This window comes from Dasypus novemcinctus, chromosome 28, assembly GCF_030445035.2.
Source record: "Dasypus novemcinctus isolate mDasNov1 chromosome 28, mDasNov1.1.hap2, whole genome shotgun sequence".
NCBI lineage: Eukaryota > Metazoa > Chordata > Mammalia > Cingulata > Dasypodidae > Dasypus > Dasypus novemcinctus.
Genome location: NC_080700.1, coordinates 32,660,972 through 32,681,870, shown reverse-complemented (window position 1 = coordinate 32,681,870; position 20,899 = coordinate 32,660,972).

The window sequence follows — 20,899 nt, the reverse complement described above, 5'->3', positions numbered from 1 at the left end:
GACCATCATCAGATACTAAAATGCACCTACTCTGTATATGTGTACAAGATTATAAAATAGCATTGACTAATCTTAAAAAGGATTGTGTTAACCTTACTGTTTATTCTAGCCCTTTTTTCAGGTACTGGGTTTTGAACCCTGAACCTCCTATGTGGGAAGCCAGCACTCAACCACCGAGCCACATCATCTCCCCTGAGTTGGGTTTTTTGTTTGGTTGCTCTTTTTTTTTGGTTTGTTTATTTGTTTTAGGAGGCACTGGGGACCAAACCCAGGACCTCCAATGTGGAAGGCAGGTGTTTAATTTCTTGAGCTATATCCCTTCCCTATTCAAGTCTCAAGAATGGTGAAGACAACTGTCATCAGAAATCCCTGATGGCTCTCAACTCATAGAATTGCCACAGCCCAAGGGGTGGGAAATGAATCGATTTGGGACATCTTTCCCAGTCATCTTCTGCCCTATTCTTTGTCCTCTCAATGGGACAAGAAAACTCCTGGAGAATATGAAGGGTACTTAACCCTCTACACTTCTACTTAGCTTTCTACTGCCCCGGCTGGGCTGGCCATTTCCATAACATACATACTCAGCACAGAAGATCTGCGTACAGTTTCCGTCAGCTGCCAGAAATCTGGCAGGCAATAAATCACCCTAATGGCACTATCCCTGAACCTGTTTATCACTCCATTTCCAGAAAATCGATTAGATTTTCCACGTCATTAGCAAACCGAGGTATCGATACACTCATTCTCTTTCAAAAGGGAAGTGAATGCCCTGGGCTGTGCCAGCAGCCCCCCCTGTTACACCGGGCCCCAAGAGAAGGGCAAGGCTTTGCATCCAGGGACTGACAGACATTCCTTGAGTCAGACGTCTGTGTGTCCCCTGTCAGGGATTGCTGCTGTCCTGGTGATTCTGTTGCAAAGTTCAAGAGCCACCTACTCCTGGGCTGAGAAAACATGGCCTGGGGTCGCAGGGCTCCACTTTACGTAGAGCAATACTCCAAATTGCTGCTTGGGCTGGTGGCATTTTTTCAGGGCTTTGGAGGTTCAAGCTGCTCCAGGAGAAATCTGCTGAGGGAGCTGGAAGCATCTGTAAGAGGTGTTCCCACCGCCGTCAACCCGTTGAAATCCCATCTCCTTCTCAGAGCCTTCCCAGCCTGGAGGGTGGTGGGGACTTCCCACCTTCTCTGTGGATACTGCTATGCCCATGGCCTGCTCCGTTGCAATCAGCTCATAATAGTTTGGCTCGAAGGGAAGGCAATGCAGAAGTTTAGAAATAAAGGACGGAGAGAGAGGAGATAAAGATGGGACCAGGGAACTCACAGCTTCTGGACTGAGAGTCTCCACCCTAGTTTCTGCATCATACTTATTAGGAACTCCAAAGCAGCTGTTCCTCATCAGCATGTCAACATTTACAATAATTGGGGACAAGCGCAGCAAATAGGGAACAGGTAAGCCAGTTTCCCACCACACTGCTCTTCATTCTCGAGGATGAAGGAATGGTTCATGTCATCCCGCTTTCACAGATGTAAATATTTTAATGTCATTGCTTATTATTATTTTTTAAATTGGGCATTTTTAAAAAAAAGATTTGTTTATTTATTTCTCTCCCCCCCCACCCCGGTTGTCTGTTCTCTGTGTCTATTTGCTGTGTTTTCTTCTTTGTCTGCTTCTGTTGTTGTCAGCGGCACGGGAATCTGTTTCTTTTTGTTGCGTCATCTTGTAGTGTCAGCTCTCCGTGTTTGTGGTGCCATTCCTGGGCAGGCTGCACTTTCTTTCGCTCTGGACGGCCCTCCTTACGGGGTGCACTCCTTGCGTCTGGGGCTCCCCTACGCGGGGGGGCACCCCTGTGTGGCACGGCACTCCTCATGTGCATGAGCACAGTGCATGGGCCAGCTCCACATGGGTCAAGGAGGCCCGGGATTTGAACCGTGGACCTCCCATGTGGTAGACGGATGCCCTAACCACTGGGCCAAATCCGCTTCCCTGCCATTGCTTATTATATGCAGTTGCCTGTGCCACTAGAAGGACACTGGTCCTTGTTCTATTTATCTAATAGGTACTTACATGCTACTTCAGTATACCAGGCACCCTTCCAAGCCTTGGCAAATATCAAATCATTCAGTCCTTCCCACCACCCTAGGAGGCAGGCACTAATAAAATCTCCAGTTAACCCATTTTCCTAGGAGTAAACCAAGGCGTGAAGGCACAAGGAGGTTAGACAACTTGTCTAAGCTCACCCAGCTTGTACGGAGCAGAGCTGGGATTCAAATCCAGGTAGTCTGGCTCCAGAGTCTGTGCTCTTAACCACTAAGCTCTGTGTTTCTCATGTAAGATTATAGGTTTCAAGACTATGATGAGGGCAAGGTTATTTCAGTTTTAAATCACTTTCTTTAGCCCTGAGCCTCCAGAGAGAATGAAGATAATGATAAACCTAGAGCAAAGTAATGGCAGGGGCAGCCACCCGAGCTGGGGATGGATTCTAAAGATGACACAAGGCTATTTTTCATAGTCCTGCAGATTATGTCTCCTTATCCCCAAGAAACACTGGGTCAGCAATCACCTCTGCCCTCCTGACAGTATATCAGGGAACTGTAGGACAGAAGCTCTGGGCGAAAGGGACCTTCAAGGAAATCAAGTTCACGGTCCTATATCCTTGAAGAGGGGGTTGGATTTTCAGGCACATTTCCTGCTTAAGCTTCTGTTTGCACAAGGAGCTCTCAGCTGCATCTTCAGCAGGGTAGATTGTCAAATACAGCAGTCTCGCCTTAAATGGTAGCACAGGGTCTTGGCACAGCAGGTATACACTCGAGCGCGCTGCTGCAAATCCTTTGAAGAAGGAAAAAGGGTCATGAACCACTGCTCAAATGCCTACGGTCCATTGCCCTGGTAGTCTAAATACCGTATTTAGGGAAGTGGACTTGGCCCACTGGTTAGAGCGTCCGTCTACCACATGGGAGGTCCAAGGTTCAAATCCCAGGCCTCCTTGATCCATGTGGAGCTGGCCCATGTGCAGTGCTGATGCACGCGAGGAGTGCCGTGCCACGCAGGGGTGTCCCCCGCATAGGGGAGCCCCACGCGCAAGGAGTGCGCCCCATAAGGAGGGCTGTCCAGAGTGAAAGAAAGTGCAGCATGCCCAGGAATGGCACCGCACACACAGAGAGCTGGTGTAGCAAGATGACGCAGCAAAGAGAAACACAGATTCCCGTGCCGCTGACAACAACAGAAGCAGACAAAGAAGAACAAGCAGCAAAATGGACACAGAAAGCAGACAACAGGGTGGGGGTGGGGTGGGGAAGGGGAGAGGAATAAAGAAAATAAATAATTAAAAAAATTTTTTTTAAATCTTAAAAAAAATATTGTATTTATTGTGGGAATACCACCAAGGATACTACCTACAGCATCCCATAGTGTTCTCTTTATTATAGACAATCTACACTCCCATAGGCTGTCTGAGGGAGCTCTAGTGCCCCTTTCTCCCATCAATGGAGCCAAATGATCTGGCATCATGGGGATTAACCCTTGACTGGTTGCTTGTCGAAATAGTTCAGGTTCAAGGTCATGTGCAGCAAGGAGTGGATGGAATAACAGGCTCCCTCCTAACTGTTGGAGATTGGATGACTTGAGTGGTTACATTGCTGAGGTTATCCTCATTCATAGTCTCGATTTTTCCCAAACATTAACAAAATCCCATGTCTCCAGGGGAGAGACTGAATTTCAATGTTTCCACATTCTTATCATGAACAAAAGCCAAAGGAAACCCGAATGGCGTAGGAAGTTGGAGGATGATATGTCGAACTGGGGGTGGTTGTTGACTTGCGGGTATATTTTGCTTTGTTTTCAATGTGACCCAGGATTCTTCTGGAAAAAGTGATCTGTTTGATTATGGTGGCAGTAACAACCAAGCTCCTGTTACAGAAGTGGTAAACCAAATCGGTCACTGGGGACGGGAGTGTGGATTAGACATCCACTTGGAAATGGTACGCACTGAAAAAAGCTAAACCTGATCTTCACCTTTCCTTGTTGTGTCTCTTGTGGAAAGCAAGAAAAGGACTCAGAGGAAAGAAATTGGAGACTGGATGGTTGGGGAAGGAAACCATTGAGCTACCTTTGTAGAGTCTGAAACCTTTGGTACCACCTGAAAATAAACAGGTCAAGAATGCTGGCGAAATATCAAAGCCTCATGACCTCTCAAGGAGGGGAATCAAAGAGAGGACTTAGACAGAGGAATGCATTAGAAAGGTTATCTGGAATCCATCTTCTCATTCCTTAACTCTCCTAGAATTGTCACTGGTCCCAAGGAGTCGGCTTACTTCTCAACATCTCCTATTCACAGAGAGCTGGGCACATACAAAATGTGAAATAAATAGGCAGTAGCTTGCTTTTAGTTGAAAGTATGATCAGTCCCTGAGGAGTTTGTATCTAGAAGTGACTAGGTCACTATTTTGGACTCAACCACTGAATGTTTAAAACATGGAGGGTCTTTTCATCAGGGTGCTTCATTTTCCTTCTTAGGGAATCAGAAGTGCTGCCACCAACCTTCCCACAGCCAGTTAGTAGGGCTGCTGCACCACATAATATGCATGTCTTGGACATAGTATATGCTCAATAAATATTTGTTCCAAATGTAGTTCCTTCTAGGCCATGCCAAGGAAGCAGCTTCTCCCTCTTCCTCATCCATGCTCCCCTATAAACCCATGAAATCTTGTCTTTCTGTGTACTCTGTAGGAAGCCTTGGGACATTGTCATTCTCCCTTCACACCCTGTGCAAACTCCAGAGGATGGCCTGGCCAGTCCTTAAGTGGAGCTGAGTACTGGCATCGTCCAGGGGACAGACTCCAGGCCAACAGGAGGTGATTCTCCTTACCCATCCGCGAATGGGAAGAGAGGATAGGAAGCCCTGTTGTCACGCTGGCTCCAGTCTGATCAGCTCATCTCCAACATTCAAAAGAAGCAACAAAAACACAACAAGTGCCATTTGCCAGTTGTGCAGGGCTCTACGATCTGGGCATCAATGCGGCCCTTCATCTCCCTCCTGGCTCTGGCCCCGGGCTGCACGGCCATTAGCAGGGACAATGCCAGAGGGACAGATGCAGAGCCACAGACCACTGGGGGATGAGAGGGAAGAAGAAATGTCTGTTTACTGCAGCCAGCACAGGGGGAGGAAAAATGACCCCAACTCGCCACAGTGATGTTTTCCAATTGAACAGGGGACACGTACACGTGTGTGCTCACACACGCAGAGATGGCACATGAGTTTTGGGGCTAACTCTTCCACATCATCACTTCATGATTTGTGGGACATTGGACAGCTTCCAGGAGTTGGGCTTTTATGGGTCGTGAAATCTAATCATTGTGCCAGAAGTAGATCTTTTAAAAAGAGGGAGAAATAGAAACAGTTCCTTCTCTTGCTCTTTCATTGGTGCTAAGGGAGATTTTTTTTTTGTCAACAGAAAGAGGATCATTGTTAGAAATCTCTAATGACATTTTTAAAATGTCAAAGACTGATTACTAGAACACGATATACTCTATGATGGCCAGTCATTCTGGGGTATTTTCTTCATATTGGCTGCTGCTGAATTTGAAGTAAAAGCTACCACTATTCAAATTGCCCAGTGCCTACAGATTGACAGAGTCTGTTCTAGACAATTCCAGGAAGTTGGAGAATCTGGTCGTTGATGCCCTCTGACTTTCCTTAAGGAGTTTCTTCACTCCGCCCTCCAAATCAAAGCCTTGCAGGTGATTTCTCCTTCACCACCCACAAACCTTGGGAACTTCTATTCAAAGGGAGGGTGAGGTTTCGGGGAAACTTGTCTGATTCCCACCAGGTTGAGAATGACTGATAGGCTTAATCACCCCATTTCCATTTTATAGGATGATGTTAACTTACACAGTGGCATTCCAAGCTGTGATGGAAGTTTAGGCTGTGTAAGAGATGTGAGTTTCTTGTATGCACAAGTGTGCGCAAGTGCTTGTGTGTGTGTGAGAGACAATTTGGGGAGGGCAGGAGTCTTCCCTCTGTTGTGTCCATTACACAACTCCAGCAGTCTGTTGATGTGTAAGGCTGGCCTCAGTTGTACCAGGCCCACGTTGTCCAATAGAACTTTCTGTGATGATGGAATTGTTCTATATTTGCTCTATCCAGTAGAGTAGTCACTAGTCCACTTGAAATGTGGCTAGTGTGGTTGAAGAAATGAATTTTCAATCTGATCTCATTTTAATGAATTCAAATGTAAATAGTTATACTTGGCTATATGAAATAGCACAAGTCTATACAGCTAAGCCAAATGGAATCTAAAGTCAATTTTACCTTGGGTTTAATAAAAGCCCAAAGCTGGTGGAAATAATCATAGTGTAAACTCTCTTAAACCATCTTCTGATTTGATTTTTTAATTTGGAAATCATTTGGGAGATGGCTTTGGCATTTTTCAATTTAAGAATGTCTGCCTGCAGTTTCTTTACCTTTCCTCACGGTTAGCACATGGGGCTTTTCTGAATTTGAGTCTTCTGGCTTTGGCCAGGCTTGGGTGAAGCCTCTACTAAACCTTTGGATTCTGTGGGAGGAGATGAAGAATCTAGGAGTGAATTTAATGCTGTCTCGCAGCGATGACTGAGAAGGTCTCTGTGAAGTAGAAATACTTATTCATGTCATTCTGGAGTAATATTTTGGGGATGGTAGCTCCTGAAAATCTTGCACACGTTTAAGAGGGCTTTGAAGGTATTTGAGAAGAGAGATTAGAGTGAGCTGAAAGTTAAATGAGATGTAAAGAAGACCTGCTGGAAGGGGTCTGAATCTTCAAGTACCACCTGCAGGTCAAGATTTGAGACCTCTGAGGAAGTCTCTAGGCAGAGAGAGGATAGCTATGCAGTTTGGAGTTGGTGGAGAGGCCTCAGTGGATTCAGGCTGAAAGAATCAATAGTCCACTGACAACTGTTGAAGCAACTGCTGCCATATATTTCACACATATCTGCATAAAACTTTTGACCACAGGTCCTGCCTTTGACCTGTGGGTTCTCCCAGTTGGCTCAGATCATCAGGACTGGTGGTTTGTTGTTTTTAATCACTGCACTGACAGCTCAGCTCGACCTGGCGTGGCTTGAGGCTACACATCACTCTGCAAGGACTGGCCCTTGAGATTGTTACCATCTTTTCATTGGTTCCATTGTTCTACTGTCCCTGTTGCAACATTTTGGTGTGAGTCATGTTAGAATCTATGTCAATAGTCCCTTAATACATGGGGGATACCACTTCAAAATTTGTTTTGTAAAAGGACAATCCCATCCCATGTCGACCACACATGTACCCATGGATGTATTTTCCGTCATGCTTTGGTTATGCCAACCATTCACCTGACTCTGTGACTCAAACAGCAGAAGGCTGTGGGAAACTTATGAGCTTCGAATCCTGCCGCTGCTGGTGACTCCCTGAGCTAGAGGTTGGTCACTCAGTCACTGCCTTAGTTCTCTCTACTGTAGCATGAATGCTGTGTTTGCACCCTCAACATTTTCCCCAGGAGTCAATATCTGTTCTCTACTTTGTATTTCTGGCACGCAGATGCTGTGTAAAGAGAAGCAGTTATTATCATGGCATTAAGAACCAGTCAAGGTTTTCTCGGTGCAGTAGACCCCCAGAAACAGCCCAGATAATTGGGGCTAGTGAGCAGCCTGCATGAAAAGTGTCCCCAGGAAAATGTTAAGGTTTTGAGCAAAAAAGACTTCCACCCTCCGGTCTTGCTTATTGAGTTGATCTACATTGGAAGGTTTATTTGAGCTAAGATCCAGTAGGAAAACCAAGGCGCACCAGTAAAAGGTACTTTTTACATGTGCTATGGGACCTTTCATGACCGTGAAATTCATGATGGTGAAATTTACAGAAAAGTTATGGCATCAGCTTCAGTTTGTATATATAATTTTCTAGATGAGAAATGGGGGATGGTCATCGTCATGGCGGTAATAAAACTGTCTTTTGTTTGCAGAATGATACACAGTTTGCACAGCCAAAAAATATAAACACACACACACTATGGGGGATATTTAAACATCTGTCCTAATGTCATATTTTAGATAATGAGCAGAGTATTGGGCCAGGCTGTGAATCTAGTTAAAAAATTCCCAATGTCAGGAATTCACAATAGGCTGCTAACAATTTACTGATGGCTCTTTAAGCTTTACTTTATGAATTTCCAAATCTACTTTGGTTAGCAGGATCCTCTTCCTACTTTTCACCTGTTAGCATCTTTCCTCCCACTTCCCTCCAACCTCTGTCTGCCCTGTCTTCCCTGGGGAGACCTTAAAATGATATCTTATGGTTCTACAGCGTGTTCATGAGAACACTGGTGCTCCTTGGAATGTAATAGATATTCCTTGAAAATAAAAGTTTTAACATTTAAAAATGATTGGGGAAACAGCAAGTCAAAGAAACTTAATGCATTTCTTTAAGTGGAACTTCTCAGATTCTTGAAAAGGCTGATATGCATTAGACTGTGGGCAGCTTTCTCCAAACTTTTTTAGATATGGAACCCTTTTTATCAAGGAATTCCTATTACTTTGTTGAGGGCAACTATTATGTCAGCAAATCTGGCTCTGGAAATGTATGTATGGGAAATGTGGAAATATTGGTGTTTCCTTCCCTAAGACCACCAGGGAGGGGTTTACCTCTCTGCAGGTGAGAAATGTAGGTGAGGGTTCTTTCCAATCTGTGGGTATGTCTGTGCTCGTGGGTGGTGGGAGTAGCAATCATCAAGAAAGGAGAGACGGAAGCAGACATGGCTCAACTGATAGAGCGTCCACCTATCATATAGGAGGTCCAGGGTTCAAACCCAGGGCCTCCTGACCCATGTGGTGAGCTGGCCTACGTGCAGTGCTTATGTGCACAAGGAGTACAGTGCCATGCAGGGGAGTCCCCCATGTAGGAGATCCCATTGTGCAAGGAGTGTGCCCCGCAAGGAGAACTGCCATGTGCGAAAAAAGTCCAGCCCGCCCAGGAGTGGCACCGCACACGTAGAGAGCTGATGCAGCAAGATGATGCAACAAAAGAAGACAGATTCCCAGTGTCACTGACAAGAATGCAAGTGGACAAAGAAGAACACAGTGAATGGACACAGAGAGCAAACAACAGGGTGGGGGAGAGGGAGGGAGATAAATAAATAAATAATAAATCTTAAAAAAAAAAAGAGTTAGAATTTCTTGTCCCCATCAAATGGGTCTATGCCCAGTATCCCACCTCTCTTCAGCCCACCCGGCTCTGTCTCTAGATTCCCATCAGGACCCATGAGCAGGCAGAAAGAATGCTATTCACATTGTTCTCTCATCCTCAGGTGAAAAGTTATTATTAACAACAACATTTATGGGGTTTTTATGGGACACAGGGCTCTGAGGCAAAGACCTTTAATGAGTCACTGGCAGAGCTGACAGTATTTGAGATGTGCAGCTGTCCTTTAATCTTCCCTCCCCTCTCATTGATTTGTGCTTATAATAAAACTTTAGAATGTGAAAACTAGCCTCAAAATGTGGGAGAAGTCCATTGTTTGACATGTATGGGATTTGGAACCAGGAGAGTTTTTCCCCATGCCAAAACCTCATTGTAATTACTGCAGCTATATGACAAGCCTTGATAACTAGTAGGACAAATTCCCCACCTTTGTTTGCAGCAAAGGCATTTTTTCTCTAACCCATTACAAGGAATTTATCACAGTCCATAGGGCTTTATTGAAACTATATTATTAATTAATTTGGGAAAAAATGACATTTTGAGATATTGAACCCTTGTGTCCATGAATATGGTATACATTTCCTTCTAATTAGGTGTTTTTAAATGATCTTCAATAATGTTTTATATGTTTTTTCACATGAAGGTCATTCTTACTTTTTGTTAGGTGTATTCTTGTTTATTTTGCTTTTAGATTTTTTCTTGGAATTGTGAATACCATTTTTTCTTTGTTTTATATTCACCGTCTCCAATTTTTCTTTTCCAACTCTCTTGACCATATTGCTGAATTCAACAGTCAATTTCTAGGCTTCATCTTACTTGACTTTCAGGAACATTCAATAGGGTAAAACACTCTCTCTTCCTTGAAACACTCCCCCTGCATTTACTTCCAGTATATCACACTCAGTTGGTTTTCCCCTACTTTTCTGGCTGCTCTTTCTCAATTTCCTTTGTTGGTTCTTTCTTACTTTTTTGACCTCTGAATGTTCTAATACCTTGGGCTCTTTCTGTCCATCCACTACTTGAAGATGTCATCTGGTCTCAGGACTTGAAATATTAATTGTAGTCTGATGATTTCAGTGATACATTTCCAGCCCAAACCTCTTCCCTGCATTCCAGTCTTGTGTATGAAATACCTTACTCAACGTCTCTACCTAGATATCTAAAAGGAATCTAAAACTCTGACATGTTCACATCCAAACCCTTCATCTCTTTGCACCCTCTGACATGTTCACATCTGAACAACTCATCTCTTTCCAACCTGCTTCTCCCATGCCTCCCCATTTCAGTCAGGGGTATGTATTTCCATTCTTCCAACTTAGGTCACAAAATTGGAATGACCCTTGAATCCTCTTTATCACATACCATGTGCACTCCATCAGCCATTCTTGTTGGCTATACCATCAAAATATAAGCAAAATATACCCACCTCCTACCACCTCCATCACTTCCACTCTGGTCGAGACACCCAAGACCTCTCTCTCCTGGGATAATGTAACAAACAGCCTGTTTCCCTCCTTACCTACCCAAGTCTATTTTTTTTTTTAAATAATAGAGCAGTTAGTGTTGTGCCATAAACTGTAAGTAATGGCATGCTTCTGTTCAAATCCTAAGGCATCCTATTCCCTCTGGTCCATCCACACTTCCTTTTCCAAAAAATTATTTATAGCCATACATTTGTCTCTCTAAATACTGATTTAGTCTATTACACAAATTTTATGTTGCAATTTCATTTTCATCTAGATTTTTGAAACTTATACCTTGACTCCCCCTGCCATCTAGTATGAAGTAATTTTTTTGTAAAGTTTCTATTTACTTGAAAAGAATTCAGTATTTGTTCAGATTTTCATGTGTAATGATTTGATTGTTTGTTAATTTAATTTAAAAAATCTATGTCATTCCTAATATTTAGTCTACTTAGCACTTTCTAAAAGAGGTGCTAAAATTTCATATCAAATATGTGCATTTGTCTCTTTAGAATTCAGTCCATCTTACTTGATTTATTTCTAGGCTACATGGTTAGTTGTGTGCACATTTGTGGTCATTAAGTTGGTTTGATGCATTTCTCCTTTTATTATCAAGAAGTACCTATTTTGATCGCTATTATCTTTTATGCCTTAAACTTTATTTAGTATGAAATTTCCAAAACAGCTTTAATTTGATGAATATTTTTATTATTTATTTTCCCCCTTCACTTCATTTTTTACTCTTTCAGTTAGTATTTATTTATTTATTTTTAAAATTTTATTTTAAGAGATACCAGGGGATGAACTTAGAACTTTGTACATGGAAAGTGGGTGCTCAGCCACTGAGCTACATCTGCTCCAAATTTCAGTTAGTTTTTAAGTGAGATTCTTCTAAACATTACTAGCTTGAGATTAAAAAAAAAATCTGATATTATATTCTCTATCTTTAAAAAGAAAAGTTTAATCCATTTACAACTACAGCTATCATTTACAACTATAGTTATCTAAATATATTTCTACCCTTTATTTTAAGCTTTCTAGTACCCATGTTATTTCTCTTTGCAATGTTTCTACCTTTTGTTGGATTAATAAAATTTCTGTATTCCCCCTTTTCTTTCTTTGTTATGTTTAAACTACATATTTTTAAAAAATTTTCATGCTGATTGTTAATTTCTAAAAACACATAAACTTGATTATACTTTTTCAGACACTGACTAAAGTTATTAAGGATTTCTCTCCTTTTCTCCCGAAATAACAAATTTTAGTTACCATTCAAATTGTTATTATTTTCTAGCTACTTACTTTTACCTTTGTTAAGCACAAAATCTATTTTTATAAAAGATTTTGTAAAACTTAATGACTTCAAAATAATCTTTTGCTCATAATTTCTTTCTCATAATTTTTTATGTCTAAGGCTTTTCCTCTAAATTTAGTTACCATTTTGCTGACGTATACCTTTGAGTTCAAATGAGAATCTGATTGCTCAACTCTTTCAGTCTTTGAAAGTCTGAAAATGTCTTTATTTTGCCCTCATTCTTCAATGAGAGCTAGGTATAAATCTCAATGTTGACAGATGTTTTCTCTCAGCATGTTGTAGATGTTACTCCATTATCTTTTGGTATCTATTGTTGTTGATGAGAAGTCTACTATAAGTAGTTCCTTTGTAGGTTGCATGCTTTTCTCTTTGGAAGTTTTAAGATTTTCTCTTTGTCTTTGATCTTTTGCAGTTACCTTATATTGTGTTAAGTACCTATCATTAATTATCCTTTCCAGTGAATGAAGTCCATGTTTATTCCAAGGACTAATATCTTTCTTCAGTTCTGGAAGATTATTTTCAAATGCTGCTTCTCTGCTATTCTTTTATTTTTTCTTATAGAATGCCTTTGAGACATTAAACTTTACCCTTCTTATCTCTTAACTGCTCTTTCATACTTTAAAAATATCTGTCAGTTGCTGAGTTTTGGGCGAGTGCTTCAGTGCTATCTTCCAAATATCAAATTCTCTCTGATTGCATACAAATTAAAATTTATTCTGTGTAGTTTTTTTTTTTTTTTCAATTTCACTGACTATATTCCTGAATTATTTATTTTGACTCATTTCTTGGTTGGTTAGTTCCACCATCATGTAGATTTTCAAGAAGGTCTGTGTCCTGAATTCCATGAAAGAATGCAGGCTTGAGAATATATTACCGCACCAGGGTGAAACTTAAGTCGCCATATTTTATTTCCCTCAGAACTTCCATGAGGCTTTGCTCCACAGAGTACTGAACTACTTCTTTTTACTGAAATGTTCCAATTCATTAAAAAACTCTTGTCAAATATATTAAATATAAAAAGTGAACGAAATATATATTTTAAAGAATAAAATGGACACATGGGTACCTTCCCCCCTACTTTATTTTTAAATTTATTTCTCTCCCTCCTCCCACTCCCCCCCCCACCCAGTTGTCTGCTCTCTGTGTCTATTCACTGTGTGTTCTTCTGTGACCATTTCTATCTTTATCAGGGGCACCAGGGAACTGTGTTTCTTTTTTATTGCATCATCTTGTTGTGTCAACTCTCTGTGTGTGAGGTGCCTTTCCTGGGCAGGCTGCACTTTCTTTCGTGCTGGGCAGCTCTCCTTATGGGGTGCACTCCTTGCACATGGGGCTCCCCCACACTGGGGGCCACCCCTGCGTGGCAGGGCACTCCTTGCATGCATCAGCACTGTGTATGGGCCAGCTCCACATGGGTCAAGGAGGCCCAGGGTTTGAACCGTGGACCTCCCATGTGGTAGGTAGATGCCCTATCCATTGGGCCAAGTCTGCTTCCCGTTCTCACTTACTTTAGAATTAGAACACTACCAATAGTTTTGAAGCTTCAGTATTCCCCTAACTGATTACATCTTGCTCCCTATCTCTTAGAGGTAATTATCTTGAATTTTTATTGAGTTCCTTGATTTTCTTTAGAGTTTTTCCACATATGTACTTATCTCTGCATCTCTAAACAATCCAATGATAATTATTGCAAGTGTTTGAACTTTATATAAGTGGATTCATACTTGCTTCTTTTGCTTAATATTTTGTTTCTGAGATGCACCAGTAGGAACTGTAGCTTATTGTGCTAGTTGTATATCTTATTGTATGAATGTACTACAATTCACTTACTGATTCTGTAGATGGTGAGCATTGGTTGTTTCAATTCTTTTGCTATTTCACCAATACTGCTCTAAATATTCTTGTACAGACCTCCAGCTACACATGTGTTAAGAGTTTTTAAGTTACACACCTAGGAATGAAATTGCTGCATAGTAGGTAATGTGAACCTCAGTTTTACTAGGAAATGTTAAATTGTTTTCTAAAGTGGTTCTACCAATTTGCAATTCTACTAGCAGTGTAAAGATTTTTCATTGTTCCATATCATTGACAGCACTTGGTTATTTTTTCTTTTTTAAAAAGATTTATTTTGTTTATTTCTCCCCACCGTCTTACTGTTTGTACTTGCTGTGCCTGTTCATTGTGCACTGTCTTCTTTTTTCTTCTTTTTAAGAGGCACTAGGAACCAAACCCCTGATCTCCTATGTGGGAGGCGGTCACCTAATTGCTTGAGCCATCTCTACTCCCTGCTTTGTTGTGTCTTTCATTGTGTTTCCTCTTTGTGTCTCTTGTTGCATTATCTTGTTGTATCAGCTCACCATGCCAGCCCATTGTGTCTGCTTGCTTTCTTGCTCATCTTTAGGAGGCACTGGGAACAGAAACTGGGACCTCCCATGTGGTAGATAGGAGCCCAATTGCTTGAGCCACACCCGCTTCCCAACACTTGGTTATTTTCTGACTTTCTTCTCTTTTTTTCTTTTTTTTCTTTTTTGTCAATCTAGTATGTATTCATATCTAATTGTGGTTTTAATTTAGGTTTTCTTGGTTACCAAAGAGGTGGAAGATTTTTCATTTCTTTGTTAGCCACCTCTGGTTCTTTTTCTGTTCATGACTTTTGCCCATTTTTCTATTGGATTGCTTTTATATTTCTTGTTGATTCTTGGAGATATTTATACATTTTATACTAATTCTTTTGTCTATTAAGTGTGTTGCAAATATTTTCTTGTTTGTAACTGTCTTTTCATTCTTATAGTGGTACTGATGAATAGGATTTTAAACTTTAAAATAGTTGAATTTATCAATTCATCAACAACTTACACATTTGAGTCTTGTTCAAGATATCCTGCCTGATTCTGTGATCATAAAGACATTCTCCCATATTGTCTTCTAACAGTTTATAGTTTTTCTTTCACATGTAAGTCTTTAATCTACCCCAAATTGATTTTGTGTAGGATGTGCAAATACCCTTAAACCCCATGTCTCTCTCCTTCTGTAACTATCAGCTGGCAAACCCAGCCTTGGTTAAAGCCAGATGGATCTACTTCATACTCTGTATCCACCAAGCTGACCCAGTTCCGATCTGTTCTTTCCTTTCTTCCCATTTACCTATTGAATTTTTGTTATTAAGTGCCTTTTATCTCCCCTCAAAAAAATGCTCACAGGTGTTCTATTTCTTTAACTCTTTCATGTTTGGGAATGCTTACCTTTAAGAAAGCCCCTAATATGGGTGGGAGGTGGGCATAGTATTCTTAAGTTGCCCTTTCATCAGACGTTTGTAGTTCATGAAGCTGCTTTTTTTCTCTGGAATTGACTGTATTTCCATCTGTCTGATTTCTCTCCCTTGTCCTTGGCTTTTTCAACCAGTATGCCTAAAAAAACTTAAAAAAAATTTTTTTTATACCATTCGGTTCAATGATTTAACTAGGATACACCTTGGTGGCTATTCCTGGTAATTTTAGTCCCATACATTTACCTTTTATGCAGAAGATAGCTGAGTTTCCATCACTTGCTACTCAAAATGGCTTTACTAACACAAGTTCCACCTATTTTAACATAATGTGTGTTAATTCTTTTTGATGCCTTTTGCACCTGAGAACTGCTTTTCTTTTTCCTAGTGAGCTACAGTCTGAGTGTTGAAGTGTTTCTCCATCAGGGTGTGTTTTTTTTTTAGAGTGCAAGTTTGGAGGACTGGGAAGATAAAAGCTTAGTTGAGGCTCTATCTAGCCTTTGTTATGGGCTGTGAGTCCCACTCTTTCTTATGAGATTTTATTCTAGCTTAAGGTTCAATTCATCCAAGAGGAAAACCCTCAGGTTCCCAATCATTCCCTGAGTCAGTAGGAGCCCTGGAAATTGGCAAGTTGGGGTGATTTTCTTGCCTCTGCACAGATTCTATAAAGGTATCTACTCTCGAAGATACTCCTTTGGCTTTGCTCATTGGACTGGCTTTTTATTCCTCACTCCATTTACCATCAAATGTGGGAATTAGTGCGAATTCCCAATTTTCTTTTTCCTTTTTAGTACATTCACAATGTTGTGCAACTACCCCATCTATGTAGTTCCAAAATATTTTCATCATTCCGAACTAAAGCCCCCTATCCATTAAGCAGTTTCTTCCACCTACCTCCTCTCAATTTCTGGGAACCATCCATTTGTGTTCTGTCTCTATGAGTTTACCTTGCCATGTGACAAGCTAAGGACCAAAGATGGCCATCAGCCTCCCTCAGCACACCAGTCTTTGGAGAGAAAGCATTGCCTTGTTACCTTGATTTGGACTTTTTTAAACCTCAAAACCATAAGCTAATAAATTCTCATTATTTACCCTGACCCTTTCCATGGTATTGGCTTGAGCAATCTAGGGAACTAAAATACCCTGTTTCCCCAATGGTAACATCTTGCAAAATACAGAGCAATATCAAAATCAGGTTCCTGACATTGATACCGTCAAGAACAAGAATCCCTTATGTTGCCCTTTTATAGCCATTTTATAACCAAATACATTTCCCTCCTGCTCCCATCCCCTCTTTAACCCCAGGCAACCATGAATCTAGTCTCCATTTCTATGATTTTTTGTCATTTCATGAATGCCATATAGATGAACTAATACAGTTCGTAATCTTTTGGGGTTAGTTATTTTCACTCCGCATAATTTTCTGGAGATTCATCTAGGTTGTTTAAGCATCAAGAGTTTGCTCCATTTTATTGCTCCATATTCAGTGGTATGGCTGTATGACAATTTGTTTAACTATTCATCCATTAAAGGACACAGAGGTTATTTTGAGTTTCTGGCTATTATGAATAAAGCTGCTGTAAACATTTGTGTATAGATTTTTAAATGAACATACGTCTTTTTTTTTCTGGGATAAATGCCCAAAAGTATAATTGCTGGATCACATGATAATTGTGTGTTTAATGTTTTAAGACTCTGCCAAATTGTTGTCCAAATAGCCGTACTATTTTACGTTCCCCACAGTGTATGTGTGGTTGAGTTTACCCACATCCTTGCCAGCATTTGGTGCTGTCACTATTTCTCATTTTAGTTATTCTGATAGGTGTGTAATGGTATTATATTATGGTTTTAATTTGTGTTTCTCTAATGGCTGATGATGTTGAAACTCTTTTCTTGTGATCATCTGCCACCTGTTTCTCTACTTTGGGGAAATGTCTCATCATGTCTTTCACCCATGGTTTAATTGGGTTGTTTTCTTTTTAAAAATTTTATTTTATTTATTTTTCTCCCCTTCCCCCTATTGTCTGCTCTCTGTGTCCATTTGCTGTGTGTTCTATGTCTGCTTGCATTGTCAGGCGGCACTGGGAAACTGCCTCTTTTTGTTGTTGTTGTGTCATCTTGCTGCATCAGCTCTCCGTGTGTGAGGTGCCACTCCTGGGTGGGCTGTGCTTTTTTTTTTCACGCAGGGTGGCTCTCCTTGCAGGGCACACTCCTTGCACATGGGGCTCCCCTGAGTGGGGGTGTCCTTGTGTGGCATGGGACTCCTTGCGCACTGCAGCACTGCGCATGGGCCAGCTTACCACACAGGTCAGGAGGCCCTGGGGATCGAACCCTGGACCTCCCATATGGTAGGCAGACACTCTATCAGTTGAGCCATGTCCACTTCCCTTTTATCATTGAGTTTTAAGAGTTCTTTATAAATTCTAGATACCTGTCCTTTCTCCTGTATGTAGTTTGCAAATGTTTTCTTCCACTCTATAGCTTATCTTATCACCTTAAAAGGGTCTATCACAAAGCATAAATTTTAAAATTTGATGAAGTTCAGTCTATTAACTTTTCCTTTAATGGATCATGCTTTTGGTGTGAAGTCTAAGAACCCTTTACCCAGTACTGAATCCCAAAGATTTTCTCTCTCTCTCTTTCTCTCTCTTTGTTTTTTAGGAAGTACTGAGGATTGAACCTGGGACCTCATACATGCAAAGCTGGTACTCAGCCACTGAGCTACACCTGCTTCACCTGTATTTTTTTTATTCTAAAAATTTTATAGTTTTGTTTTACATTTAAATCTATGATCTATTTTGAGTTAATTTTTGTATGAAGTATAAAATTTAGGTCAAGTTTCATTTTTTACCTGTTGACGTCCAGTTACTACAGCATCATTAGTTCATTAGTTGAAAAGGCATTTCCCTCCTCCATTCCACTGTTTTTTTACTTAAAAAAATTAAGTGGGCATACTTGTGTAGGTCTGTTTCTGGGTTCTCTATTCTGTTCCATTGATCCATGCATCACCAATACCACACTGTCATGATGACTGTAGCTATATTTGTAAGCTTTGAAATTGGATAGACCGGTTCCTCTCACTTTCTTCCTTTTTTCAAAATTGCTTTAGCTGTTCTAGTTCATTTGCCTCTTTCCATAAGTTTAAAAAAAAAATTCTCTTGTTTAATATCTACAAAAATCTTGTTGGATTTTTTATAGGAATTGTGTTAAATTTATGCATCAATTTGGAGAGAATGGATGTCTCTGCTGTGTTGGGTTTTCCGATCATGAACGTATGTCTCTCTTTTTTAGAACTTCTTTGATTTCTTTCATTAGTGTTATGTAGTTGTCAGCATATAAATCCTGTATATGTTTTGTTAGATTTGTACCTAAGTATTTAATTTTTTCTGAGTGATGGTAAATTGTATTGTTATTTTTAAATTTTGATGTCTGCGTATTCATAGCTAGTAAACAAAAGGACACTTGAATTTTGTATGTTTATCTTGTATCCTGGAAACTTTTTGAACTCATTTATCAGTTCTAGAATTTTTTTTTTTTGGTAAATTCCTTGGAAATTTTTACATAGACAATCTGCCATCTGCAAATAAGGACAGTTTTTATTTCTTCCTCTTCTATCTGTATATCTTTTCTTTCCTTTCTTGCCCAACTGTCTGGCTAGAACTTCTAGCAACATGTTGAATAAGAGTGGTGAGAGCAGATATTATATCATTAAGTATAATGTTAGCTATAGGTTTTTGGTGGATGGTCTTTATCAAGTTGAAGATGCTCCTCTCTATTCCTATTTTTATGAGATTTAAAAAAATCATCCATGACTGTTGAATTTTGTCAAATGCTTTCTCTGTATAAATTGATATTATCATGCGATTTTTTTCTCTAGCCTCTTAATATGGTGGGTTGCCTTAATTGATTTTGAATATTGAGCCAGCTTCGCATTTCCAGAATAAACCATGCTTGGTAATGATGTATACTTCCTTTTGGATATTGTTGAATCTTATTTACTAATATTTTGTTAAGGATTTTACACCTATATTTATAAGGGGTATTGGTTTATAGTCTCTCCTCTTCCCCTCCTTATTATTACTGTCTTTGTTTTTGGTATCAGGGTAATACTAGATTTGGAAATTGAAATTGGGAGGTCCTCTTTTTTCTGGAAGAGATTGGGCAAAATGGGTGCTAATTCTTCTTTTAATGTTTGATAGAATTCTCCAATGAAACCATTTTGGCCTGATTATTCCTTTTTTGAGACTTTTAAATTAAGACTTCAGTATCATGAAGAATCATAGTTCTGTTCAAATGATCTCCTTCATTTCCGGCGAGTTGTGGCAAGTTGTGTTTTTCAGGAATTGGTTCATTTTGTCACTGCATTTTACCGTGCTTCTCTGTCATCCAGAGCCTACTCTTTGGCATCTTGGTTATTCTATCTTTGAAGTCTTTGCACGAGATAAACCATGTTGCAAAGTAGCTATACTACAGAGCACTTCAAAAAAACATTTCTATCAATCTGAGGTGTCCCATCTGTTCTTTTGTTCTTGCTATTCATAGCACCTAAAATTTTGAATGCTCACTACATGCCAACATTTTCTCTACACTTTGCATGTCTTAACTCATTTAATTACCATAATAACTCTCTGAGGTATTTACTACTGCTACTTACATTTCATGGTTGAGGAAGCCAAAGCACAGAGACTTTACACTAGTTCAAGGGCAAACGGCTGGTAAGTGCAGGAGCTGGTGTCCTTATCCAGGGTGTCTGATGCTAAAACCCACCTTCATAGGAGACACAATATCTTGCTTCTAACAATCATGTTGGGTGGGGAAGTGTTCAAAGAAAGGTAAGCCGGGACTAAGGGTGTGGCAAGCCTCATCTCCCCCTCTGGTAAGGTCTTGGTAGGCAATAAGTCATCACTTTGTATGATGTCCTTTTTTTTTTTTAAAGATTTATTTATTTTATTTATTTTCTCTCCCCTTCCTCCCCACCCTGGTTGTCTGTTCTCTGTGTCTATTTGCTTCATTGTCTTCTTTGTCTGCTTCTGTTGTTGTCAGCGGCACGGGAATCTGTACTTCTCTTTGTTGTGTCATCTTGTGTCAGCTCTCTGTGTGTGCGGCGCCATTCCTGGGCAGGCCGAACTTTCTTTCGCGCTGGGCGGCTCTCCTTATGGGGCACACTCCTTGCGCGTGGGGCTCCCCTACGCAGGGACACCCATGCGTGGCACAGCACTCCTTGTGCACATCAGCACTGCACGTGGGCCAGCTCCACACGGGTCAAGGAGGCCCGGGGTTTGAACAGTGGACCTCCCATGTGGTAGGCGGACACCCTAACCCCACTGGGTCAAGTCTGCCGCCTCTATGATGTCCTTGAAGGTGTCAGAATATAGCATGTGGAACTTAGCTTATTTTGGTTGCCAGGACATTCTGTATTCATTACTGATTTGTTATCTCTGAGAAATATATGGAATAGCCCAGGAGAAATATTTCTTATTGAGGCATTGTTCTATGAAGTCACTCACCTGCCTAACTACTGCCTTCTCTAGGTACAACGATGTCCTCACTGTCGCAGTTTGTCACAGTCACCTGGTTCAGATCGCCAAACAGCAGCACTTAAAGAGAGTCTTCTGATTGGAAGGGATTCTATAAATAGAGTGAAAAATATC